Source organism: Trachemys scripta, chromosome 4, assembly GCF_013100865.1.
Source record: "Trachemys scripta elegans isolate TJP31775 chromosome 4, CAS_Tse_1.0, whole genome shotgun sequence".
Classification (NCBI taxonomy): domain Eukaryota; kingdom Metazoa; phylum Chordata; order Testudines; family Emydidae; genus Trachemys; species Trachemys scripta.
In genome coordinates, this window is record NC_048301.1 from 89,744,213 (window position 1) to 89,771,991 (window position 27,779).

Genomic DNA, 27,779 nt, shown 5'->3' on the forward strand with positions numbered 1-27,779 from the left:
AGCTGTAGTTTGTTTTTTCAAGCTTTGACCTTGCTCCAATTTAATTACAGCTGAACCAGAATAGGGTTTAAAATGGTCCAGCCAGAGACAAAACAAAAACAAAGTGAACCTAGAAAGCCCCACACCCAAGTCTACCATAATCTGGAATCCTGGTAAAACTGCAACCTTTCCAGGTAACAACACAGAAAGAATATCCGGAAAATGTTATTAGTTGGTTATTTATTCCTGAAGTTCCAGCAGAGCCCAAACCAAAAATTAAAGCAAAAGTGCATAGAGACAAAGGAGCAGCTGCCTATTACTATCCTCTGGGTTGAGTCTAAGAAGGAGGATTAGTATCTTTTGTGCAAGTCTGAGAAATGTTTGTTCCTGGCTTCGATAACCGTGCTTTTTTTTTTTTTATATGCATTAGAAGAACCTTGTGCTTCACAAAGCTACTGAAGGGTTTTTCCTTTTCTTTTTTCCTTCCTAACCTGGAAAGCCTCCCTCTGGCAGCAGCTGAAGTTGGAGAAAATTCTTTATTAATTTCTGAGCAAGCTGACAGAGAAGTTGAGTGACAAGCTGGTAGTTTGTGAGCCCAGTGATGGTGTTTAAGCATCAGCTGGAGTAATGTGTGTTTTAGGGTGGGTGGTAGACACCTTCTTCAGAGTAGCTGTTAGCTATTTTCTTTTCCAAACATCTACTCCAATTCACCCTTTTCAGGTACAAGGCAGATAAGGTCAATCAAGTTTCTAATGGTACGTGGGTCCTGCCAGTGGCAGATCTGTCCTCTCCCTTCTAAATTTTTCCCTTTAGAAGTGCTATTTGTTTCATTACCAACAGGACCGGCTCTGGCTTTTTTGCCCTGATTACCAAACATTTTCAATATTACTGCTTTGCTACTAGAATCAAACTTTTATGCATATATAATTAACCCTATGGAAACACCATCAGGGAGGAGAAAATGAGAATCTGAGATTAAGGTCAAATCCTGGGGATTGTCCCTGATGCACTAGCAGAAAGACAAGATGCAATGGATGTGGTTTAATTAGACTGCGACTTTATTAACTTAATTCATCTGGGAACTATCCAGCAATAACTTGTACAGTGCAGGTCATGATTCCTTCCTTAATCATTTCCACCTGGTGGAGGGCTGCTGTCAGCCCCCCATCCCTCCATATCTGATTCTCCTGCATTGTTGGCACCCCACTACCCTCCCTTGATATGAGGGTTAGGGAGCTGGGGAAGAGGGTTTTTCTCCTCACTAAACAAGAAATGAGGAGCCACAACCCCATTCCCCAGCTTCATTAATGGATGCCCTCTGCTAAATCCCCTTGCAACTCTGATTTATCAGGGAATTGGACCCTGTGTAGAATGAGTATTCTGTGTAGAATGAGGTGCTGGACACCTGCCAAATTGCAGCAACTTGAACCTAACCTCCTGACCTACCCAAGTGGTACCCTGATCTGCAGGGGAGGAAGGCAAAATACCTGCCACAGCTCAGTCAATCTAGCAATGAGGAAAAATTTCCTTTGCCCACAGCAGACCCAAACACCCAGCTATATGCTAATTCTAGACATGGGAAGGTGCGAGCTGTTTCTCTGGATGTGAGAGGGGGCTCAGACGGGAGGTATATGGTATATACATCCTCCCCTATGTGCATAGGGGCCAATGGGTTATTTGAGCCTCACCGCTCTGCCCATCAGCTCAGGTGATTCCTTTCCCCCTGCCAGCCACCCTCCTCCCCAATTTCTGAAGTAGGGGGGACCCTTAAAGGAGCCACTACCCTTTTTTCTTGCGAGTCCAGACAAAGTCCCCCACCCCTTTGAGATTGGAGGTAGCAATGTATCAGAAAGAGCATGCTGGACTCTGAAGTAGAAAAAAATGGGCACTGATATTTCACAGGAGACTAAGGAACAGCAGGAGGGACAGACACTGAACATCTAAAGTAGCAGGTGCCAGGGGAGTGAGCCACACACAATAATGCTGCAACACAGTCAAGAGCCAGAGATGGAAAGAAGGAAAAGAAAATAATGAATTCTTCCTGAAGCCTCTTGCATGGTTATTACTGAATGAAACAACAAGGCAGCCAGCAATGGGACAAGTTCCATCAACTTGTGAAGAGGAAATGCAGATAAAGAAACAGATGGCACTTTAGTCTCCTGCAACACAAAGGGGATGGAGACTTGCCCCTAACGCTTATGTGGGGAAATTCCTGGGTGGCACGAAGCCAGCACAGCCTTAGGGGACTGTTCTAGCCAACACAAGTTAGAGCAGACCTTTACGGATATGTTTATATCGCAATGTAAGCCCAGGGTTAGTAGAACTTCAGTTAGAAGAGCATGGGTTTGTTAATCTTGGGCTTGAGCGTCTACCCTCATTTGCAACCCTAGGTTAGGAATTTTTTAACCCTGGGTCCCAACTGGGACTCCAGCATCTATACTGTATTATGCGGGTCCAACCACCCATATCCCAGACTTCCTAGTGCTCTTCCAAAACGTGACCACTCCAGCCCGTTGTTCATGCAGTATATTAAAACTTAACAGCCCACCAAACTTGACTGTCCAGAGGACAAAGTCTGCTCATGGGATTGTGGAATACAAGAGCATTAGTCCAGTGGGGTTGCTTCTACACTGCAAAACAACAGGACATGAATCCTGGGACCCAGCTTGATTCAGGCTCCGACCCTCCACTCCTGTGGGATCCTGGGACTCTGGTTCCGAGACCTGTGTTCTAGCGCGATTTGTTGTAAATGGAAAGGGGGTTAGGCTTGAACCTAAATTTGAACCCTGGGCTTACACTGCAATGTACCCACTCGTGCTCTGGGAATCAATTCCTAACCTGGAGTTACAAATGAGTATAGATTCTCAAGCTGTAGGCTTACAAACCCAGCATCTGCTAACTTGAGTTCTACTAACCCTGGGCTTATGTTGCAGTGTAGACATACCCTAAGAGTTCTAACATGTGCTGGGGGCTGCTTCAGCCTCCGGCTGCTCCTCAGATTGGTATAGAGGAAATGCTGTCCTGGATCAGATCTGTGGTCCTTCTAGTCCAGTAGCCATTCACCAAAAGTGGGCAGTACCAGATGCTTCAGAGCAGATGCAAGAAGCCCTACAGTAGTTATGGGATAACCTGTCCCTAAGGGAAGTTTCCACCTAATCTCCAATAGAGGAGCACCCTTTCCAAAACTTTTAAAAATGTATATTCTTTTCTACTATATATTTCTAGATATAGCCTTATTATCTATATAAACATTTAATCCTTTTTCAAATCCAGTCAAGCTCTTAGCTTCCATGGTACCTTGCAGCAATGAGTTTCACAAGCTATTTGAATATTATGTTAAAATTGTTTCGTTTTATCAATTTACAATTTGCCACCTATGAATTTCATTGAATGTTCTCTTTCTTGCATTATGAATAATGATGATCAGAGGCTCCTGATCTACTTCTCTGTCCCATTACTTTTCCACTGACTTACAACTAGTAGTAATGCTTGTGCAAAGTGAGTACAAAGAGTATAAAATGATACCACCAGTATAAGTGAGTGGAAAATATTGATCTGATGGTGTTTTACGCCAAACTCTGTGTAAAGGCAGTAGAGGATCAGGCCCACTATCATTTGGCTCAGAAATAAAACCCAAGACAATGACATTTCTTGCCATATTAGTTCTCTCTCCTGACTACATATCTACTTCACTACTTACTGTAAACACCTGTAGAGTTATCTTCCATTTCCACTTGAAAAATCTATTATGGAGTAAGGCTGGGACACAACTGCTGCCGTGCTCCTCCCCAGAAATGGCTATTTCTGTTAGCACTTTAGGCGTTTAAGACTATTAATAACAGACATTCTGATGTTAGACCATTATTAATGCATCAGCACAAGTTTTAATTACTACTTTACAGTCTGTGTTCTCCCTTAGACTTGAATCAAGTAAACTGGTAGCCCTTACACAAACACACAGCATGTGTGTTGAATGCAATGATGTCAAGCGGAAGCTGTACACAAAGCATGCAGCAGACACTGTGTGAAATCACTTTTCTAAAATGGAGATGCAGGCCCCTTGTCTGGCACCTAGAGAGCTGAAACTATGTCACAGTTATAAAACCATCACAGCCTCAGATACAGTCAAGTCTATTTTTCAGTTCAACTTGTCTGGTCATGAAAAATATTAAATTTGCCGATGGGACAGGTATACCTAAAAAGATCTGGGTACCACCAAACTCTTCCTACGATAGCAAAATCTCATACAATTTATGTGCAATGCAAATTCCCTGCCTCTAATTTCAGGTCAGCTATTCTTTACCTAAGCAATATTTAGTACAATAAATGAAAGAGAATGGTTTGCATTCATCCATTCATTAGGAGTTTGGAGGAAAGAGGGACTAGTATAATGTCTCCTCCTGCTTGAAGCTGGAGTTCTACAAAGTTTCTTCCAACTGCATCACTTGGTACGCAGGGACTACAGTAATGGAGCAGAATGAAAAATTTCAGTACACAGACACTTCACTTCAGCTACTTGCCCCACGGATGAATCATGTTGGAACCCTATCGGAGTACTCCTAGTGGTGGGGACTCTAGAATTTGATCCTACTTGATAGATGTCTGAGTATGAACTTAGCCAAATGTGCAGCAAAATATACACACATCATTTTGTTCAGGATCCCTTCTCCTGACAGTCTATTGGGTGCTATCTGCAGTCATGGATCCTCACAAAGCTGGCTGAATTAAATATTATAAATAAATTATCCAACAAATGTAGTCCATTATCTGTGTGTGATTCATTTGACAGCTGACCCTAATGTCTGAGGATACATTTATTATTCTTGAGTGTTTGCTGAATAGTTTGGACAATCTATTTTCAGCCCATGGGTTCAAAACTGTTCACTTCAATTATTCACTATTTGTGAATATATTAGTCACAAGTCACATGGTATTGATTCTACTCTGATTGGTTATGCAGAACATTTTAAATACTTCACACATGAATACCCTTGTTTGCATGTGAATATAGGGATTCTTACAAAGATCAGCCATTCCCCAGATATGCATGTGAGCAAAACTCATTCCTGAAAATATCAAGGCAAGTTCAAGATTTTGGTCTTTATTTTCAAGGCACTCAATAGCCTGGGCCCAGCATATCTAAAGATCACCGAATGCTTCAGGATGAAGACCATGGTAAACAACTCCACTCCTCAGGTACAATAGAACTTTCTACCACCAGGGCCAGGGGCGGCTCTAGTTTTTTTCCTGCCCCAAGCACAGCAGGCAGGCTGCCTTTGGCGGCCTGCCTGCGGGAGGTCCGCTGGTTCTGCGGCTTCGGTGTACCCTCTGCCGAATTGCCGCCAAATCCACGGGACTGGCGGACCTCCCGCAGGCAAGCCGCCGAAGGCAGCCTGCCTGCCGCCCTCGCAGGGACCGGCAGGGCGCCCCCCGGCGGCTTGGAGCGCTGGTGCCTGGAGCCGCCGCTGACCAGGGCAACGCTTGTTTGCACAGGAGACAGATCTTACTCCGGGGCCACCCCCCGACTGTGGAATCAACTCCCCCAGGAGCTAAGGAACATCACAAACCTCATCACCTCCTGCTCCAAGTGCAAGGCACGCTTCTTTGACCTTGCCTTCTTTTAACATAAATGCATAGCAGGATGTACATGTAAATAAAATTTCCAAAACAAAACCCTACTGAAACAAATCACTCCATTTCACATACAACTCTTCCCCTGGGGGAATGAATCACACATGACAGATGTTAGTCATGTCCCTTAATGCACCACTGGAAGGCACTCAGATACCCTAGCAATAAGGCCAGTGTAAGAAAGAACCTGTATAGAATCAAATGGAATAGATAACACTGAATAAAATACATGATTTTTGATAGAATTCGCTTAACTCTTGCATAAATGTATATTTTGGTAAGTAAGATCAAAAAGCTGTGGATATTGGCTAATCATTTTCTAGAAATTATGAACGCAGAATACATTTTCATCTGTTCATAAACTGCAAGCTGAACTAGAAAAAGTACTGCTTGCTTGTGAGGTCAAATGCATTTTTCTTGCAATAGAAAGTACATCAATAATATTCTCCCCCAGGTTGGCTTGGTAATAATTATTTCACTTATTCAGCATAAATATTTCACACCTTTTCAAACGTGCAAGCAAAATCCCAAATAAGGCCCCGATCTAACAAAGCACATGCTGAACTTTGGGCATGGTAAGAAGCCCCATTGAATTCAACGAGACCATTCATCTGCTTACAGTTAGACATATACCTTTCTGTTTTGCTAGACAGGGACATAAGTGACAAAATCTTTGTGAGCATATGCTTTTGCTCCTTAGAATGGGACTGGTGGATCAAATAGATCCTGCAGTGTGCTGACAGCTCTTGCAAGGTGCTCAACACTCAGAACTCCTATTGAAGCCCAGAAGGGAGACCAAGGTGTAAAAGGTGCACTGAGATTCTGGGCAGCACTGCAGCCCATAGAGTAGCTTGCAGTGGCTGCCGTAGGCCCCAAAGGGCTGTCTAAATTACACCAGGGTCTCTCCTGGGGTGGCAAGTTAGGTGCTGAGCCTCTTAGGTGTTAGGCTCTGTGTTCTTAACGGAACAGAACTCTGGTACAACAGAAAAGGTAGTTTCCTTCCATTTCAATAATGAGATGAAGCCTGAAGTCCCTTCTCCTAGCTATATGCTGCCATTGATTTTTAAGCAACTCTCTGCATTGAAATTAAAGGGAGTTCTGTTTAGAAATCAATGGAACAATTTACCCTCCATTTTTACCTAGCCATTACTCAGGTAGACACTTACCGGAGTCAATGGCAGTTTTGCCCAAGTAAGAATAGAGTAAAAAAGTAAGTAAGGATGTCAGGAGTTGGCCGAATAATAGTACAGTGCATATATCTAGTACCTGTTACCCAAGATTACAAACATTGGGTGAGATTTTCAAAAGGGCTCAGTTCTGTATTAACTTTTCCCCACTTGAAGTCAATGGGGAAACGTCCATTGTCTTCAAGGGGAGCAAAATTAGGCCAAGGTTGGGCAATTTTGAAAATCCATCCCATTAATCCCAAAACATCCTCATGAAGGAATATACAAGGAACACTTCCTCCATTACCGAAACACAGCCATTTCTAGTTTGGAATGCAGCAGCTATCACATCACAAGGTGTCACCACACTATATAAATTTTTCCATAACCATTTTTTTCAAATTGCTATTAAAATTTTCTAGAGCTGTGTAAAAAAAATTGCACAAAAGCAGAAAATGAACAGCCATAATTGATCAGACCAGTAGTCAATCTACTTCAGTATCCTCTCTCCAACAATGGTCAGTACTCGAAGCTTCAGATGAAGATTAAAGAAATCAAGTGGGAAGTTAAGAAATAACCGGCTTAGAATGAAAGTTAGAGGTTGGTGTTTGCCGTGAAGCATGAAGGTTTATCATCCTTCCATTTTTTATTTTATCCTTATTAAGGAAACTGACTTCTTATGTGCACACAAAGTGGTGTTAAAAATGTTCAGTTTAGCTGGTTCATAGAGAAAATAGATATTCACTATGGGAAAACATTAAGGCTGACTGAGAACATTCTTGCAGCAGATGATCATCATCAAAGAGAAACAAATATGGTGTTTAATGCTGCTTTGCTGGTGATCTTGATAACAGGTATTTTCAAGCTCAAGTCAAGGATAGTAGCTACATGCTCTGTCAATACACTGTTAACCACGATTGATTTGGCTTGGTGACAGATAATCTATTATGCACTAATACACCAACCTTACTAAATCAAAGGTAGTTTGTTCTAGCAAAACAAAGGGACACAAAACAGGGGAATGCATGAAGACGAAGTGACGGCTTTGCTTTACCTCAAGCCCATCCCTTTACAAGGTGAAGATAGTTTTGGGGAGATCTTCAAAGGTGTGGGGTAGGAAGACTGTTTCTGTTACTTTCCCCAAACAGTGCAAGGGTGGAAAAGTAGACAAAACAGCCTTAATGAAGTATCAAAACAAGTTGGGAGAGAGACTAGGAACAACAAAAAGGGGTACAAAATAGCCAGGATGGCTGCAGGAGCCTTAAATTCAGAATCAAGATAAGTGGACGTGTTTATGTACACCCTAGGAGCTGGAAAAAAAATAGACTAATTTCTTATCATTGCCTCATGTAAAAGGAGCCAAAATAGAATCTCTTGGACGACCATTTACCTTGGGTTATGCTCTTTGGCCTTGTTGCTCAGAGCAGGAGAACATTTATCTTGGTTTCTACTGGATTCCCTTGTTTATGGTTGTTTATCACGTAATGTCACTGTGACAGAGTGCTGAGGGTCTAGCACATGTACAAAAGGACCCAGGAAAGAATGCTGAGGAGGAAGAGAGAGGACTCAGAGCACCTCACAAAGGGAGTTCTCTGAGTGGACACACCTTACTCCACCCCCTTCTTGAAGAAGGGGTTAGAAAGTTCAAATATAATGTCACGGAAACACAGATATGTATTGGCAGAGGGATTAAAACACTGTAAATAAACTCCACGGTGGTGTTTATAAGCAAGTTCTCAGAGCAGTCTGTTCCTGGAGAAAGGTAGAGGTGCGGCACACTTCCCCCAGGAGGTTTATGTCCACTGCTGCACGGTGTTGGGTGCTGCATGATTTCATCTTCCACTGGCTTAAGGACACCTGAGGACACTCTGCATCTTTCAGGATTGCACTCTTACCCTAACATTTATAGGTTTCCTCCATTGCACTCTGTGTTGATAACAGCCAGAATTTCTGTAACTCACGTGATCTTCATTTCTCTACTGTCAGGCATCCTTTGTTGGACACAGGGGTTAAAAGACCCTGATCAATTATAAAAGGACAAAGGAAAGCAGTGGGGAGAGATCCTGCATCAGAGAATTCTCATGTTGCATTATGCACCTGGCTACATTCAACACATCACTGAATGGCATCTGCACTCTGTGGCAAAAGTGTTACCAAAAGGGCTTTGAATCAGCACCAGCTGCCCAGAGGTGGGTAGAAGTGTGAGAAGCCTAAAGTCAAAGGATTGTAAACACATCAATAGACTGGCACGGTTCCAAATCTGGGGTGTTGAATTGGCTCTGCCGCCTGTTCTGCCACTCCTAGGGCTAAAGGGATGTTCCATTATTAATCCATCTCTGAGCTGGATTATCTTTTGCAAATCAAACAATACCTTTCACAGCTGCACAAATCCACTTCTGGCTGTACTGAAGCAGCTATGGAGGGGGAGTTGAGGGTTATTAAATAAAATCTTCTCAAGGCCTTTTCTCTGGAAGGCACACATGGCATGGGCCAAAACTAATTTCCTCCACCCAACCAAGTCTAGCAAGAATAGGTCAGCCAGGCACAGAAGCTGTAGAACTTTTGACAAGGACAAGAGTCCTGGGAGAGCAGTGAAAGCTTTGGACAGAGACTGTGTTTATCCCCTTCTCCATTTAATATTAACTCTCTCAGCATGATTGTGGGACAGAAATAAGTGGGTCACCCAGCACATTGCAGAGTAAATAAATATAATTTTACATGTTGTGACATGGTCAAAGTCAGTACATTTGAATTTAACTCAAATCTGTTTTACTAGTGCTGAGAAGCCTGCAGACGGATTGGGGATTCTTTTCTCTCTTTGGTTGTTGTTTTTGCTTAAAAGTAAATTTAAAACAATGTAAAATGAAGCAGTATACAATATTTACGTTCTCAAGCTTTGAACAGTGCCATCAGAGCAAAGAAAAAAGGCCTCCAAAGTGGAAATGGTGACCTATTTCACTTATGTGGAGCCAGCAGAATTAAATTTACTTCAGCTTTAACTGTATTGGCCATTTGAAAAATGTAACACTGGTTTCTTTTCTTTCTATTAATAGAGACCATTAATAAGTAACATTTGCAGGTTCTTTGCAGCCTTCACAGTCTCTGCAATCTGCAAACCTCAATACTCTTGCATAGGCTGAACTATATAAGACCTCACACAAAATGTGTGTCAGATCCTCAGCCAGTCTAAATTTGCATAGCTCCATTGACTTTAATGAAACTACACTGATTTACATCACCTCAGGATCTGGCAATTAGTTTTAAAATGGGTTTTCTTTTATAATAAGCACTTGCAGAGCACCTTCCATCCAGTGATATTAGTCTACTTTAAATACTGATTTATGGCTCACACCACACATGTAAAAGTAGGGAAATATTTTTCTCATTTTACAGATGAAGTAGAGAGACATTCTGCATCTTGGCAGAGTAGGGAATAGACCCCAGGTGACCTGACTCCTAGTGCTGTGTCATCTCACAAGTCCATCCTTCCTCATACTTCAGAATATGTTATAAATGGGTTTCAGGCATACAGGGCCACATCCTCAGCTGATATAAATCAACAAGCTACTTTAAAGTCTGTGGAGTTATACTTATTTACATCATCTGGTCCGGGGTTTTTATTTACATGAATAACCATGGTATGTATCAGAAATAAGCAAAAAAACAAATGTATTTCTGTTGTATAAAAATAAGGAAACACCAGAAACTTTATTCGGTTACTACTGAGGCTTGCAAATAATGTAATGCTGCATGCTATTTAAGTTGATTACTTTTAACCTCTTCCCTCACACAAAAGCAGGGGAGTTAGGTTCATTGGAATAACATCAGGGGATGAACCTGATGTCCTAATAGGAATGCCTTCCCTGGTTGAATGATTTTTAAAGGAGCCATACAGTGTGATGACATCACTTATCCCTGGTTAATAGCTTTGTGTTTGACAGGCAAGGAGAAAGAGAGGGTCACATCACACTGTAGACTACCCTTCTCCCGCTCATGCTGAGTAAACAGTGATCTGGAAAAAGCTTCTGCCCTAACCAGCAACTCTAGCAATGGAGAACAAGAAAGCCACCTCCCTATCCATCAGGAATTCTTATTTTTTAAACAGAAACCAGACCACTGTCCTACTCCATGGAGGGTGCACGTGAAAGCTAATGAAACCTCACCCATGTTAGGATGTCAGGAGACACCAACTTCCCCGATGTTATTCCCATGAGCCTAATGCCCCTGCTCTATTTTCTTAAGTACTAAAACAACATCAGGAGGAAGGGAACAAGCCACTTGAAAGGAAGCCGTTTCTTCTAAAATGTGTGTTTGATACATTAACATGCTCAATTCTCATGTTCACAATCTATACTCCACATCCATCAGTGCCCTACAGCCATTATTTGGAGTAAACGCTAAACAATGCAACTGCTGCATTTTTCACCGTATGCAAAGGAATTAATCTCCTGTATAAAACAAATCTAAGTCACAGAGGTGTTACAGCAACAGTATACTGAGATGTGAATAAGCATATTGTCAGTTTGGTGTAAACAGAAGAGGATAGGTATTAAACCATAAAATCTTTACTTTATTAGTATCCCACTGAAGTAGCTACTTACCTGCTATGCATACTATGCACTCTGCACTTTCGCAGAACACGGAGGTGCTTATTAAACTCTCAAGTACATTACATGCTTCTCTGGACTGGACACAGACTAAGGAACATACTTTAGCTGTGTGTCCAGATGAACTACTAGGGAAGCTATGTTTATGCATCTGAGACAATCAAGATATATATCTGACCGTGACTTCAAAATTTAACTACCAAGTTAGAAAGTCTACTGACATACAAACTGACAACTCATACAACTTTAAAGGCCGAATAGTCTGCCTAAATATGGAGAGGGCAAAGTCAAAACTCTTCCCTGGGATCAACATCTAAATCTCTATTTCAATATTCTACTTTCCCTACAAGCGCAAAACTCAGTAAGCAACACAAGATTTGTAGGGGTTTACACAAACATGTACTGCTCAGTCACATAATTTAGGATGCTTGTAATGCTCATGAACTCTTCAATCAGGAAAAGCTGAAAACCACATCAACAATGTCAGTGTGTAAGTGTGATTGTGTGTGTTTAATCACCAACTTGGAAAGGGGTTAAAAAGAAAAAAAAGGAAATTTACCCAAAAATCAAGTTACTGCTTTGCCAGATTCCAGCAGCATAAGCTCACCTCTGCAATGAGATGCCCAAGATAAATTACTTTGCCTGTAAATCAGACATCAACTCTGCATTGGATTTTTATCCTATATCCCTATCCTGCTGCCTTGGTCCAACAATACATTTTAATCTCAGTACCTATAAAGCTAGCCAGAGGCGACAAATAAGAACCTACTTAAAAATATTAATGGCCATAAGCAACCACTGATCATTATGCAGAACACTTTCTGGGGAGTTCTGAATGAGATGGAAAGTACTACATTTGGAATAAAATTAGAATACAGCTACTACTAAAACACAGTCCTGGGCCATGAGCCAAATTGCCATCCAGCAGAAAACGTGGCAGGATTTCTCCCCATATTGTTCTATCAGGGAATGGGATTCGCCTCCCTGGAACAGACCATGTGCACTGCAGGTCCCAGGGACCTATGGGAAGCCAGGACCGTCTGCGTAGGGGCTCCTGCCTTCACTCCAGCTCAGTTCTGCAGAGAGGTCAGAGAGCTCCAGGCTCACTTTTTGCCAGCTAAACTGTTCAGGGCCAGACAGGCACAGGCCCTGGATATATGGAGCGCCGCTGTAGGTCTGGGAGAGAGGGAGGATGGTGCCAGGGAAGGAGTTGTCTCAGCTTCCCTTTCACACACAGTTGGTTTCTGGGGGGAAAGGCCTAACCGCCCTAACCGCCCTACCTATAAAGTGGGAGAAACAGCCAATTTCCCAACAGCCCTCAATGGACTCAGAGCAAAATGTGGCCTGAGCTAGAGCCTGCCTTGGGTGGGGTTACACTAGAGATGGCTCCAGTGAAATAGCTCTGCCAGCAAAGCCACAGGGGTCCAGTTCCTCCCACCACCATGAGCCCCCCTCCACATGCTCCCAGTAGGTTAAATTCCCTCCCACCGCCAATAAGGCTGGGAACACCTGCAGCTGCCCACACTCCCCTTCCTCCCCATTTCCAGCCATAGCTGCTCCTCCCTCCCCCCCACATCCTCGCCTGGACCCCACCCCCAGCTCTGGGGCTCTCCACATACCTGACCCCCCCCCCCCTTCTGGAGGCGGAGCTGGGGCTGCTGTTGGCAGGGGGCAAAGGGAGCGGGCTCCTCTTTGCAGCCACCTGCTCTGCATTGAGAGCTGTGACCTCGGCGAGCAGTCCCGTGCCAGGACACAGCGCCCCCCGGCGGCAAGGGATGGTAACTGCAGCTTCCTCGCTGCCCGACCGCGGATAAACCGGGGGTGCTACACGGTACTACTGTGTGCAATGGCGCTTATGTGTAGACTAAACTACATGTAAGTAGCATGTTCTCCCTTCCTGCCCCCTCCGCTTCCCCGGAAACGTCCCCTTAGGCTGCGATTTGCAGGGGACAAACCCAGCTTGCCTTCCTTATGCCCAAGGACCTCTCCGCGTGGCCCCTTTAGAATGCGGTTCCCAACACGCTATTCCTGCCTCTACCCCAAAGATTTGAGTGTTGTGACATTGGACTCCCATCCCCCTTCCCCGTGCCCCAAAGCGGAGAAGTTCAGCTCCAAGGATCTCATCCAACTTCTGTTTTAACTCGAGTGGTCCCAGCATTTTCTCCTCTACTCTAGTATATCGGAATCCGGGTCCGAATAACATTTAGGAGCTAAACTCAAACGATCATTAAAGGTAGCAGAATTCAGCTGGTGAGACATATAGAACATACATGAACTAAGACTCCACCTAGTGGTACGACTGACATTTTAAACAAATCAATGCCAATTTAGGATATGATTGAATCCTTTTGGCAAGAAAGACAAAGGATTGGAAAGCAAAGTGATGTTTGTTAACTCAAACCACTATATAGAGTAAGCTATAATATCCCACCTGTGTCAATTAAGGACTGTCAGTCATAACTTTTCATTTTCTAGGATGTTTTGGTTTAACAATTCTATAACTTTTTATTATTACATTTTTCTTTTTTTTAATTGTAAAGAAAAACAAAGCTTACATGGAAAGATGTATAGTTTTCATTTTTCACTCTGCAGACTGAAAGATGCTCCAGAACTGCCCTGCATACATTCTGAGCAACATTTCCTTATGTGGGGTTATAAGAGTGTGAAGGGGGTAGCCAGAATTTGACAAGGGGGGAACAAGGTTTTTTGAATGTTTCATATGGTCTTTGTGGGTTTGCAAAACTAGCTTAAGTTAATTAACTTCTTCCCTTGTAATTTAACCTTCCAGTTTTTAAGGGGATTGTGTTAGACAAAGCAAAATGTGTTTTCCGTGTTAAAGGGAAGTCTGTGCTATATATTAGGGTAGAATAAACCCTAACTAGCTAAGTTAGCAGTAGTAGATATATACAATAGAGTGCTGTATTTATCTCTTCATTATAATTTCTTCTTTTTTTTTTCAATCTCTGGTTTTCACTCTCCCTACACATTAGTTGGTATAACTGGGAATAATGGGCTGAACAAAAGGGAGAAGTGATTAAATGACTTTTGATTGGTTCACATATCTACTACTGTAAAATCTTGCTAATGATTTTGTGCTGATCAGTTTGGAAAATAATTCAACTAACTTTCAATTTGGGGAGTTGGAGATCCAATAAATGAATACATAATTTCATGTATAAACATCCCCTCACCCACTTATTTAAGTGCTCAGGACATTGTAGATCATCAATATAAATAAGATATAGTACAATACGAATATTATTATAAAAATACTCAAGAACATCATTACTCAGATAAAGGATTTATTCCTGCAAACCCTGTGTGTGTGTAAATCCCAATGACTTCAATGGGAGTTGCATGGCAGCACTTACAGGACCAAGTCCTAAAACAGACAAATGGTTCAAAATACAAGTAGTAAGAGGATTTTAAAAAAAAGTGTTGGAGAGAAGTGATAATTTGATAAACAACCTTGTAGCACTAGTGTATGTATTTGATTCCCTGACTGAACCAGGGGTCACCTGATGAAATTAATGGGCAGCAGGTTTAAAACAAACCGCAGAAAGTATTTCTTCACACAACACACAGTTAACCTGTGGAACTCATTGCCAGGGGATTTTGTGAAGGCCAAACTATAATGGGGTTAAAAAAAAAGAATTAGATAAGTTAGCCAAGATGATCAGGGATGCAACTCCATCATCTGGGTGTCTGTAACCTTTGATAGCCAGAAGCTGGGAGTGGACAACAGGGATGCATCCCTCAATGATTGCTTGTTCTGTTTATTCACTCTGAAGCATCTGGTATTGTCCATTATCAAAAGACAGGATACTGGGCTAGATGGACAATTGGTCTGATCCAGTATGGCCATTCTTATGATTTCAAATAGTTGGAGATACTGATGCCTTTCAGTGAAATACATTGTACTGGCCAGCAAAATGGGGCCCTCATATCTCAGCTGGGGCCTTTAGGTATTATAATTATAATAAATAAAAATAAAAATTGACAATTAAATGTGATGGGTCATTTAAATGCCACAATAGCCTTGTGAGGGGTTGAGGCAGGGCATGGCTGAGCCTCAATATTCACTGCATGCCAGTGAAATAAGATTCACACTGTCTCACAAGAATGCTTTCTTTCTTGACTTAGAAGTCATATTTCTCTGTACCACCATCATAGGCTATTCTTGTGTGTTTTCCATGGTGACTTTCAGATCTCTGCATAAAGGAAAAATCCATAATGATCATTATTCTGTAGCTAAAGGACTCAGAGAAAGACTGGTGTCACGGAACTGAACTCTGGGGCTCTAAGTATTCTTGGCATTGTGTGTGTGTGTTGATGTAGAAACAAAACATTAGAGAAGCAAAGGCTGCTCACTGATACCACATGTTAAAATATTTATATGTACTATGTGTGTGTTTTACTTCCTTCCCCCTTGATTTCATGAATTTAAGGAATGTAGCAGTACATTTCCCATCTTTGTAATTACAGCAGTAATTCTCAAATCAGTAGAAAGAGGGAATCTTACCTAAAAAGTGTTATAATAAAAGTAAAAGCAGTTTATGCCCCACCAGTTTCTTCCATCTTGGCCTTATTCAGGGTCCAATTCTGCAAGATGCTGAGAACTTTCAGTCTACAGCATCTCTCAGGCTTGGATCCAAAGTGATTTAAAGAAGCTATTCCGTCTGGGTTCAGACACCACTGTAACTAATGTCTCCATCTACAGAAACAAAGGATTCACAAGGAATTAGTGCAAATTGCCAACCTCTGGGAGTCAGGTCTGTAACCAGGAGCTTGCTCTCCTTTTCTCTTCTAAAAAACTGAGTCGCAGTTCTGATCTGAAGCAAGTTTTCAGCTACAGCGCAAGATTAAATACTATTGTACAGACAGAATAAAATGAAGAACTTCTAAGTGTTCCTTTTAGATGTATTAAACAATATGGCCCATTATGTTGAGATTTCACACTTCCTTGTGGAAGACAGAGCTGCAGAATCAGACACTAAATCAGAGTAGATGGAATTATCAGAGAGGGTTCAAGCTATATGTGAACCTGGTGAGTGAAGCTTTTATGCTTTATGTAAGAGGCACAGGAAGCCAAGCCCACCACCCTCTTTTTTGTTCTAATGGGACTTTTTTCCATTTAATGTTTTGAGTGAATTTTAGTGCTCACAAAATGGGTGGACTGAGGCTACATACAGTGTGAGGAAGGTGCTGTAGGAGATTCCCCCAAATATTTCTGCCAAAACCCTCTTTTCTGAACTACAATGCCCCCTCTATTTTAGTACTTCTGCTTTCCTAGCAGGAGCTGCCAATCATGGCAAATTAGTGTATATGTGGGGCTTTGAGATGTGCACAAATATTAGTTGGGAAGTAGGGTGACTGTCAAATTCATTTCACTCATGACCCAGTTTACAAACTAAGGCCTTAGTCCTGCAAATACTTATGCATGTGCTTAACTTTACACACTGAGTTGACTTCAATGAGACTACTCATAGGACTTGATCCAAAGCTTACTAAAGTCAGTTGATTGACACCCATTGACTTCAATGGGCATTGGATCAGGTCCATTGTATGTAAATTTAATTAGATACATACATCTTTGTGGGATTGGGGTGCAAGGACCTGGTCAGAAAAGCACAAACACATAATTAAATCCATCCTTATTAAGGAAAGCACTTAGGCACACGTTTAACTTCAAGCATGTGCTTACATCTCATTGGCTCAATGGAACGTAAACACATATTTAAATGCTTTCTTCTAAAAGAATGCTTTCCTGTGTCATGGCCTGTATCATGGAAGACAATTGAGATAGTTCATGTTACAAAAAGACTTCATGATCATGCCTTAGGCCAGGAGTGGGCAAACTTTTTGGCCCGTGGGCCACATCTGGGTATGGAAATTGTATAGTGAGCCATGAATGCTCATGAAATTGGGGGTTGGGGTAAGGGAGGGGGTGAGGGCTCCAGCTGGGGGAACGGGGTGGGGACAGAAATGAGGAGTTCAGGGTGTGGGAGGGGGCTCTGGGTTGGGGGTTGGGGTGCAGGGGGGGTACGGGCTCCGGGGTGGGGCTGGGGATGAGGGGTTGGGGATGCTGGAGGGTGCTCCAGGCTGGGACTGAAGGGTTCAGAGGGTAGGAGGGGGATCGGGGCTGGGGCAGGAGGTTGGGGCACGGGAGGAGGTCAGGGGTGCAGGCTCCAGGTGGCACTTATCTCAAGCAGCTCCCAGAAGCAGCGGCATGTCCTCCCTCCAGCTCCTACATGGAGGTACGGCCAGGCAGCTCTGCACATGCTTCCCAGAGCCGTGCAGAGCCACAGCACACACGGAGTGGGGCAAGCCCTCAACCCTGCTACCCGGCGGGAGTGCTGGAGTGGGGCAAGCCCTGGACCCTGCTCCCTGGCGAGAGCTCGAGGGCTAGATTAAAATGTCTGAAGGGCCGGATGCGGTCTCCGGGTCATAGTTTGCCCACCCCTGCCCTAGACTGACATTACTAAACTGATTTTACTGTTGAATGGGACTAAGGTTCCAGATATTAGTGCTTTTGCTCACTCTGCCACTTCGCCTTACTTTCATTTCATAAATATTGTATACTTTGTATTTAAGACCTGATCCAACTTCCACTGAAAGCAGTGGAAGCCAGATTGGATCCTTACACAGCTCTTTCTCATCTGAGGATCTCAAAGTGCTTTACCAATTAATTATGCCTTCCAACACTCCATCTCAAAAGGAATGTTAGACATGTTTAAATACATAAAGGATACAAACTACCAACAACACCACTGAAATAACAGCTACATTCATGACAGATTTAATCACTGATGATAATCATGTAATCAAGATATAACAAAAACATAGAATTCAATTTTGTAATAAAATTATTACATTTGAAAGTTGAATTAAAATAATCTATCCTATACAATATTTGCAAAAACAAACATACGCAAATACAGATCTATTTTTAGATTTTACAATAAATATAGAAGGAATTCTACAGTGCTACACAAAACACATACAGTGTTGTAAAGTATCAAAAATATCACCCCAATACAATAGTCATTCATTCATTAATAGTATTGGACCCAGCCCCGAAACATTTTGCTCACATGTGAAGGGCCTTTTCCTCTAATATCTTATGGATTTCGATATAATTGTAATGTTAGTAAGAACTATTTGTGTGAGTAAGGGTCAAATGATGTGTTTCAATATCTTTCATTAATCAAGGAGCAAATAGTATGTATGGTTTATCATACTACAATGCGTACGGTTTATAAAATAAAAAGTATAAACATATAAGTGATCAATTAACACAAAGAATTGAGTATTTAGACCCCAATTCAGGAAAGCACGTAAACACCTGCTTAAGTTGACTTCAACACGATTTAAGTATGTACTTAAGTTTTTTCCATAGTAGGAATGGTGTCCTGAATTTGGGCTTTAATTACTTTCAGTTAAATGATGTGAATAAATTAGAAAATAATTTTTAAATTAAGAGTCAAGTTATGCCCTTGGTTATGCATATGAGACTCCCAAAGATTTCAATGGGTTTTCATTGTACCAACATTTTAGGCAGACTTTGGATCTAAATATTTTCCCAACATCTCATTTAGGTGCCATACTGAAATGCATTTTTAATTCCTCTATCTTCTATAGAACTATCTTTAGTACATCAGCCTGTAATGAATACAAATTGCTAGGTGGGTATGGCCTTGAAATGAGGAATGGGGAAAATGTTGGGAAGCAGGAGTATATAAATAAAAGAGAACATATCCCTTTCCCAAATCCAAAGTCATATTCCTGCTCATCCTTTATAGAAAATATATTTCCTGATTTTAAGCTTGGAAGTTTTGCAAAAGGAAAACACTTAAGGAAATATTTTGCCTATCCGATTCACTAGTCCTTTGGGTAATCAAGATTATATTTCATTGTATTGGAACCATCCTCTTTCAGTAAAGGTTTAAAACCAAACAAATTTAAAACGTTGGGCCAGATTCTGCTCAGTTACACTACAATAACTCCACAAACTTTAATGAGGTTTCACTGGTGTATGAGAAAAGTCAGAATCTAGCTCAGTGTCCACTTGCTGCTCTCTGCACCATAGAACACCGTGGGCATAGGGTCTAGCATTTTTCTGTAGGAAATTATTTCTCTGTAAGTACCTCTAATAATGAGATCTAGCATGTTAGGAATCCAAGTGACTTTACAAGCACTTCTTATTTGCTCCCCTTTGATTGATTTTACTAGTATATCCTCTATATTTTAACCATAATCTAAACTAATGAGATCAAACAATTTTAATGAAAACATGACATTTCTCAGCTATTGATTTATGCCTGTTTAAATCACACTAAATAACACAATCAGAAGAGCTATAGTCTTTAGCCAAAGCTTTTACATACTCAGGAAAGCTATATCAGACCTATCCTAAAAATTACTCAACCAGAATGCACTAAAAATGTCTTATAAGGAAGTAATGAGGCTATTCTTCCTCTATTGCAGTGCAAGTCTGTTTTCAAAATCAGTTGATAACAACCAAGATGGTGAGTAGGTTTCAATTCTGCCACTCAGTGTACGTGTGGCAGAATCAAAACACTATTGTTTTCATGGAGAAAACATGCAGTAGAATTTGTTTTAAAAATAAATGTAATACTTATGAAAGTGACTACTGATATTAACCAGAATTTAGGATTGGGTTGGCAATTATTGTTTAAACTTCTTTATACAGCTTTGCCAAAGCACCTTGTCTTTTTTCCACTCCTAGAGTTCTTTTAAGTAGAGACTGCTACTCATGCAATTTTACCAAACTGTGTAACCCAATTCATTTTTGTCTGCAACCTTTAATAGATTTTGAACCCTGTTCTCCAGAGATGAAAAGCTAATACACTATCCCACTGCAGCATCTAGACTCCTGAAACAATTTCATGTCTCACTGTTTAATTATAGTCCTAATCAGAGATGTGTGCAGGAAGTGTTTGGGTTGGAATCTGGATTAAGTATATGGGTCAAAATCCTGGCTTCTTTGTCAATGACAAAAGTCCCATTGATTTCAGTGGAGCCAGGATTTCACCCATGGTATAGTTCAAGATTTGGGTTCAAGGCTAGGATTTACAATGATGCCAAAACCTTGAACACTGTCCTCTCATGATTTAGGTGGTGGAAATATCACAGAATCAGCCTGAGGGAGAAATAAAAACGTAGCTATTTTTTGCAGGATTCTGATCAAATCTAAATTGGAAAATAGGCTCTTAACTGGAATCAAAGATGAAGGGGTGAATTTGATCACCAAGACTTTGAAGGGATTTGGATTTAAAGTTTCACTTTTGGACTAACTTTAATTCTAGTTCTTACCTTTGCATATGCTATCTTTCAAATATGAAGCTGGATCATGGTCATGCTTACATGGGCATGCAGTGGGGGAAAGAATAAGGACTCACCTACATTGCATTACCTGGATAAGGGTCATGCAGAATCACGAGCTGTTCTCAAGTTGTTCACCTATGTTGCTTGGAGCAACTAGTGATGGGGAGTTGGTATACCATGGCTCTGCCCCACAATGTGCCAGCTAACTCTGCTGGTCAGCCACACACAAGGAGGGAAAGAATATGCTGCACAGCTCAAAGGGATCTAACAATTCACTTCCGCTACGGCAATTGGGAATTCTGAGAAGAAGCCTGTAACAGGCTGTGCCTAACAAGCAGAATTTAGCTCATAATTAAATCTGTTGGAGAACAAATTTCAAACATACTTTTGAATAAGAACATGAACTATGTAGGTTAGACGTTTAACCCTGGAGTGCATCTCTTGATGATTCTCTATGTGAACACAGATATCTTTTCAAAAATTATAATAGTAAACCATCGGCACCATCATAACCAGTCAGAACACCAAGCACTTGGCTAAATCTTGTTCTCAAAAATACTTGTGAAATTCCACTCTTTTTTGGCAGAGAAATGCACTTAACCCACTTACAGCTCTAGGCTTCACCTAGTTTTGAAAATGTGGCTTTGGCATGGACATGTGACAAGCTGAAGTTCTGGAAAGAAAATTACTGTGACCAGCAGAAGGTTAGTAGAGGCAGAAGGGTTTTGGAAACAAACAAAGGGTGTGAAGGTTGGCCTTTAAAAAGATGCTTTAACAGCAGAGATGATCCGGAGAGAAGACAGAGAAGTCTGAAGAGGAACCTGAGAAAAAGAACCTTGAATACTTGGAAGAGAGAGAGAAACCTAATCCCGGGAAACAGCCAACCAACGTGATTAAAAGTCTGATTTATTTGTATTTGATTTTATGACAAGGTTTACAGTAATAGTATAGTTGACTTCACTGGAGCTTTAACAAGTTACATCAGGTGAAGATCTGCCCTTATATCTGTAATTAGAAAGGTTTTTATGTATGATGATGGATAATTTCTTATAAGACTACTGAATTTTATTTTGTAACTGTCTAAGCAAGAATACTCTTAAATCTTTACCACACATCTCTGATTAAATCTAATCTTTGGCTAAATTAGTATAGGAAAGACAATGTGTTTATATAAGAGCAAACATAGTACCATTGAGCCTCATAAAGCTGTCTCAGTGAATGTTAGCAACAATGTCATCTGTTAAATAGTACAAAAGTAGTAGAAATTACATTTGTTCAGACAGAGCTACCCAGCAAGCTGACCCATATTTATCAAGCCTGACCTATGATCATCACTGGACAAGATCTAGACATCTACAGTAAGTGTCTGCCTATGTTTGGTTACTGCTATCTTGTGACTCTTATTCTGACCAACAAATCTGTCCTAGTCTCTGCCTATCTCATAGCTAGACCCCCGCCTCCCCAAAGGCCAAAGTAGTAGGTTGTTAGCTTTGGCTGAAAGGGACAGTGTAAAGCTACAATAAATGACTTTACAACAGCAAGGAATATTAACTTAGGCTCTTACACAATACCGACTGAAGTCAATGGAAAGGCTACCATTGACTTCAGTGAGTGTTGGAGTAGGCTCTTAAGCTTTTCTTTTGGGAAGAACAATTTTCCACTGGTTTTCTCAATAATTAATTTTCTTTTTGGTGTACTATGTGTCTGCGTCAGGTGAAGGCTTTTTGTGTGTGTATGTTCAACATTAGGCTCTTTTCCACCTAATAAAGATTTTCTTCCCAAAATAGTGACAGCCTTTATGCATTAAAAATGGTGGTAACTTGTCTTAAGAAGCACAACAAGCAAATCTGATTGTATAGCTCATGGAGTAGCACTTTCAAAGAACTTGGGATACCTGTGAAGATTATAGTGTGTGAAATGTTTTGCCTGCCACTTTTTTCTGCCACTGTTCATTTCTGCAAGGAACCAGTGCAGAAGCTTACAACACAGTTTATTTTTAGATAATTCTTGATAAAAAAGTGGACTTCAGAACATTACAAAAGCAAGTATCTTTAGAAACAAGTTTAATTATGATTCTTAATCAATTCAATGTAAATTACTTCACCTATAGTCATACGCTAAAGCTATTTTTCCTACTGAGGATTGTTCTCCAAATTACATATATGTATTTTAGAATAGATCCCTGCAACTTTTCCCTTCAAATACAAAATCACTGCAGACAGCCTTTGCAAGAATAGGTTCTGAAAATTCATTCTAATTATAGTCCCTCAACACTGTGGACTAATTCTGAAAGCTATGGAATTTACATAGCCCACAGCCACAATACTTAATTATTTCCTTAGACATGGAGCACACATTGCCATACACTTTTGGAAAGCAGTTACTGCACATGCATGCACAAGCACTGTAACTGATTCCCCAAGATCTGTGCATTGTATACAGGAGGTGAGCCATCAGAATGCAGCATTTCTGAAATGCATTTTATGTCACACCAGATTAATTGTGCAGAAGAGTTCGCCAGTAGATTGCAGTCAGCTTGAAACAAATAAAGATAATTTGCTGATGACATTTTTTCACTGTTCTTCTGGAATCATTTGTTTACTGACAGCCAAAGCAATTCCTCCCTTCTGGGAAAAAATAAAAGAGAATTTCAGTAAAACTTGCAATCAAATTAAAAGATTTTTTTTTCAGAACAGGAATATTAAATATGATAATGTTTTAAAAAATTATAGAGGCAGTTCCTTTAAGGTCTGATGTAAGTTATGAAATCTAATTTTGTTTTCATAGCTCTGCGATAAAATTTTATCAATGTTATAAAAAGGGTCTTTACTAAGAATGACCGGAAATCTGAACTACCTGGTCATGCAATAAAAACACATTCCTCTACTGCAAAGTGTCAGACAAGCAAAGTTTAGTTGAAAATTGATCGATAAGTCTTCCTTTTACACTTGAGTGCACTCACTTTTTCTTCATAGGATAATAGGTTTTTTTAATGGCTTTTCCATTAACATCAGACTTTACTGTTGGCAAGAAAAAGGCAGACATAAAAAAAAATAGAGACAGAAACAGTCAAGAAAAGCTTTAGTGATCTTTAATGATATGGTGCTACAACTTAGAGATGGGTTTTGTTGTTGTTGTTGTTGTTTTTAAACAAGTGACAACTTAAAAACTCTGGGCTTCTTCCAGCAGTGCAAAGTGGCAGTAAAAATCAGCTATCTGGGTTTTTTCCTTATGCTGGGGGAATCCCTGGATGCCATAGAGGCTATGCTCTGTGACATGAACTGTATTTCCTGTACTGGGTCCAGGGTAATAGCAGGAGGAGATTCCATGTTTCTAAAACTAAACTAGATCTTTATTAAAAGAACTGTTTACCGAGATGCTGTAATTGCAGGTAGAATTCTAACCATGTACCCATAGACTGATCTCTTGGTCTCCTCTACACTATTCTCTCCTGAAACCTGGGTTCCTCCCTTCAAGTTCAATGCAGGTTGTGTATAGTTGGACAGCTGTTTTTTTAATTTGTGGGGCGGAGAAAGCAAAAACAAAACGTTTTGCTGAGTTTCTCAAAAATTTGCTGAACAAAAAGATGCTTAATTTTGAGAACTCAAATAATTTTGGCAAATTTGATTGTCTTTTCCCCCAAATTACACAATAGTCTCCTTTTTTTTAATTCAGAACACTACCATTGCCTATGGCAAAAGTCTGCAAAAGTGCACAGGTGAATAACTGCTTCTTCATCCTTCTGGCAAAATGATGAATAGCCCGATAAATCTGCTGAGCTTGGTTTGCATGCTCAGCTCTGTCTGTGAGTTTGACGCTGTGTCACTTAACTGTTATATTAGGTGCTTACTGCTCTCTTTGAATATTATTGTAAGCAGGAATGAAGCTAGGATTTTTGAGGACAAGAACTTCATTGGCGTCCCCGGCTTACCTATATGTGACATCACCAGCCAAAACAGCAGCAGTCCAGTGTGCTTATAGACAGATGTCAAATGAATCAAAACTGTGAGACCATATAATTTAATCCCTGATTTATGAAAGAGGAAATGTGTGTACTAAGGGACTGATTTATTATTATAAAACATTCAGTCCTCTGTCTTGAGACATCACTGCAATTTGTTTGGTATGCTGGGCTAGGCAAAAGTGGGTGCTAATCTGCATTAATAGCTCTGCCCTCAGTCACTCCAAAATGCATGCCAGAGAAGTGCCTCCCCTTTTTATTGATTTTAATTTCCTTCTATTCTAGGCTTACCTTTCCCCTAAATTGGTCACAGTTTTATGCAAAAGACTGAAAGGTAACATTGAAAGGTTGCCTTTCTCCTGCATATTCAGTTGAAATATTTAGTTTATTAAAATTCATAATCTCCTTCACATTAGTAAGATTTTTTTTTAATCTTTGCTTCAACATTTTTCCATACAATAGCTTACCTGTGAATATAAGAATGCCTGGTACTTATCTCATGACTGGAAGGATTTTATAGCTTTCAAGAATACAGCATTACTTGTGGCTAACGTTCTTTTATAAAAACAAAATAGCTTTATTTATTTAGTTCTTTTAGGAGAGCAATAAAAGATTGATTTATAAGCACATACTATTGTGCGTATTGGGGAGTATAAGGGATCCCTCACCGTACTATAGGATATTTACATCACTAAAGTGATTATAAAGCTTCCCTAAAGGCACAAAAATCCTGGCTCCAATTCACTCCTTCCTGTTTCCTCCTTCTCTGGCATATAGTTTGCAATAGGCAGGAATGGGTATGTCTGGTGATCCCTGGCCAGCGTTATTGCCCATATGAACCTTTACAAGCCAGTGCAAGTTAAGCGTGCCAGTGCTGAACTGGCTCCTGGAAGTCCGGGGGATAAGGGAAATACAACCAGGGCTTTAGACTACCTTTGCCCCCTCTCCTCAGGTGTGCCAACCAGAAGCTCTTATGCAGCTTAGGAGCCGGACCAGAGAAGTCTCCTTAGTATCTTATTGCTTATATGTTAACTTGGCTGAAGGCAGTAGAATAAGACTGCTTTAAAAGACACATGGAAAAATAAAATGAAAAAAGGAAAGGAAAAGAAACAGAACCATTTTGAGGGAAAGAGGCTTAAGTTGCCTAACATTTTGGGTGGACAAATACACATATTTCCATGAAACCCATTAATCTCCCTCCCCATATTATTACATATAATGCAAATTCAAGTTGAAGTTCTAATAATAATGAACCCCAGAAAGGAGACCCACAGAGAGCGAACCATCTAAATGGTTGTTATACAGTATTTACAAGCAATAATTTCTGTTCCACTAAGTTTATCAAACTGGATCTGAATAGAAACAAACATTTTCTTATAAAATAAGAATCCAAACAAAATTTTACTAAAAACTCAAAGTTAGGGTAGACTTTTTGGAGATTCTAAAAAGTCAGCTATTTTTTTTAACTTTAAAAACAATCATATGCCTCTTCACTACCTTGTTTTGGTCAAAGGGTTTAAGGTATATCTAATACATCCAAAAAAAACAAGGGTGGTAGGTGATGGGATACAAAGCACTTCATCAACAGGTGTCTGGTTCAAAACTGGCTAAAGTCAAAGCAATTAATCTCACCAGATGGGGATGTGGTGACTTATATGAAATGAGTTGTTTGTCTCACTCCAGTTGCTAAATGACAGTATCTATATACAAAAATACCATCAACACAATTATTACTAAATGGCACCCTTGTTAGCCTTAGCAGAGATTCCATTAATTGAATTGACATAGACTGAACTAATCCCGCCTCAACCCTAGCACACACCCTCTTTCTCCATATTATTTATTTAGGGCCTAATCCAAAACCCACTGAAATTACCAGAAAGATCCCCAAGACCCTGGATTGTAAACTCTTTGGGATGTGGACTGTTCTGTCACTGTGACTACATATGTATAATGCAGCTCCTATCTCATCTGAGCAATTATTGTAATACAATTCCTTCAACTCAGTAATAATGATAAGATATTTTAAGATTTAGGATGGAAACACATGGCACTTCTATTTCACCCTATAGAATTTGGGAATTTGGACTGCATTGTATGGTACTGTATGTGGCATCAGTAACAGACTGAAATATGTTTGTTTCGGCTGTGCCAAACATGGGGTATACTTAACAGAGCTGGTCAAAATTTTTAAAATGTCACATTTTTGATACCCCTCTGAACATTTCGAAGATTTTCATCAAAAATTTTCATGTTTTTTGATCAGCTCCAATATCTAATATTCACACTGGTATTAATTGTTAAAGCAAATTTGGTACTATATCTTTTATTGTTGTTCTGTTCTACGTTCTGACTGCAGTTGCTGCTGCCATCATTTCCAATTGTCCAGTAGTCCCGTGCCCTGCTGAGTTGGAATTATAGCCAGCAGCAACACCTCCTTGTCATTACTATTGGGAATTGATGTCTCAGAAATGATTTACTCATCCCAGGAAGAGACAAGTAATCTAGTGGGACTATCAGCAATTTATATAAATAAATAACATACTTGAAAACAGTAAAGATGTGGGGAAAGGCAAATAATAAATCACAGAAAGAGAAGGGAGGTGGAAATCTGAAAAGAAAGAGTTGTTCCAATAAAAAGCATATTTAGACACTTCATTGCTAAAATCCACTGCAATTGTGGTGCTGTTCCTTTAAACTGACATTTCATAGTATAATGTTCCGCATTTTCTGTATGTACCTAGGACAGTTGGCAGCAGTCAAGAGGTTAAACCTTATTCATTATTTCTTAAGTAATTTAAGTCTACATTCATCTTTCAAAAGATCTTTATCAAGTCTTTGAAAGAAAAGATAAGTAAAAATTCTAACTGACATCTCCTTAGTGTTATACCCTTTTTCCTGTAGGTGTGGTCACTCTAGCTTTTTCATTCTTTGATCTTTGAAGAAGAAACTATATATGTCTTTTAAATCTTTTCCAGTCACCTAATATAGTATTTTGACCAATTTCAGAGCTTAATAATGATGAATAAGGGCAAGATTATTGCTGAAAGGAACAGTGTCGAGTTCTATTTCTTTCTTACAGCAAAT

The 27,779-nt window shown here is 40.4% G+C and overlaps 1 protein-coding gene across 1 annotated transcript in view; it reads right to left on the bottom strand.

Moving 5' to 3' along the window:
* Nucleotides 1-18,187: 18,187 nt before the first annotated feature.
* DCDC1 (doublecortin domain containing 1) overlaps nt 18,188-27,779 on the bottom strand; it is a 420,863-nt gene continuing 411,271 nt past the window's right edge. Inside the window, exon 40 of the mRNA XM_034769879.1 lies at nt 18,188-23,358. The gene's annotated coding sequence lies outside the window, so the exon portion shown is untranslated. The remainder of the gene's footprint in view (nt 23,359-27,779) is intronic.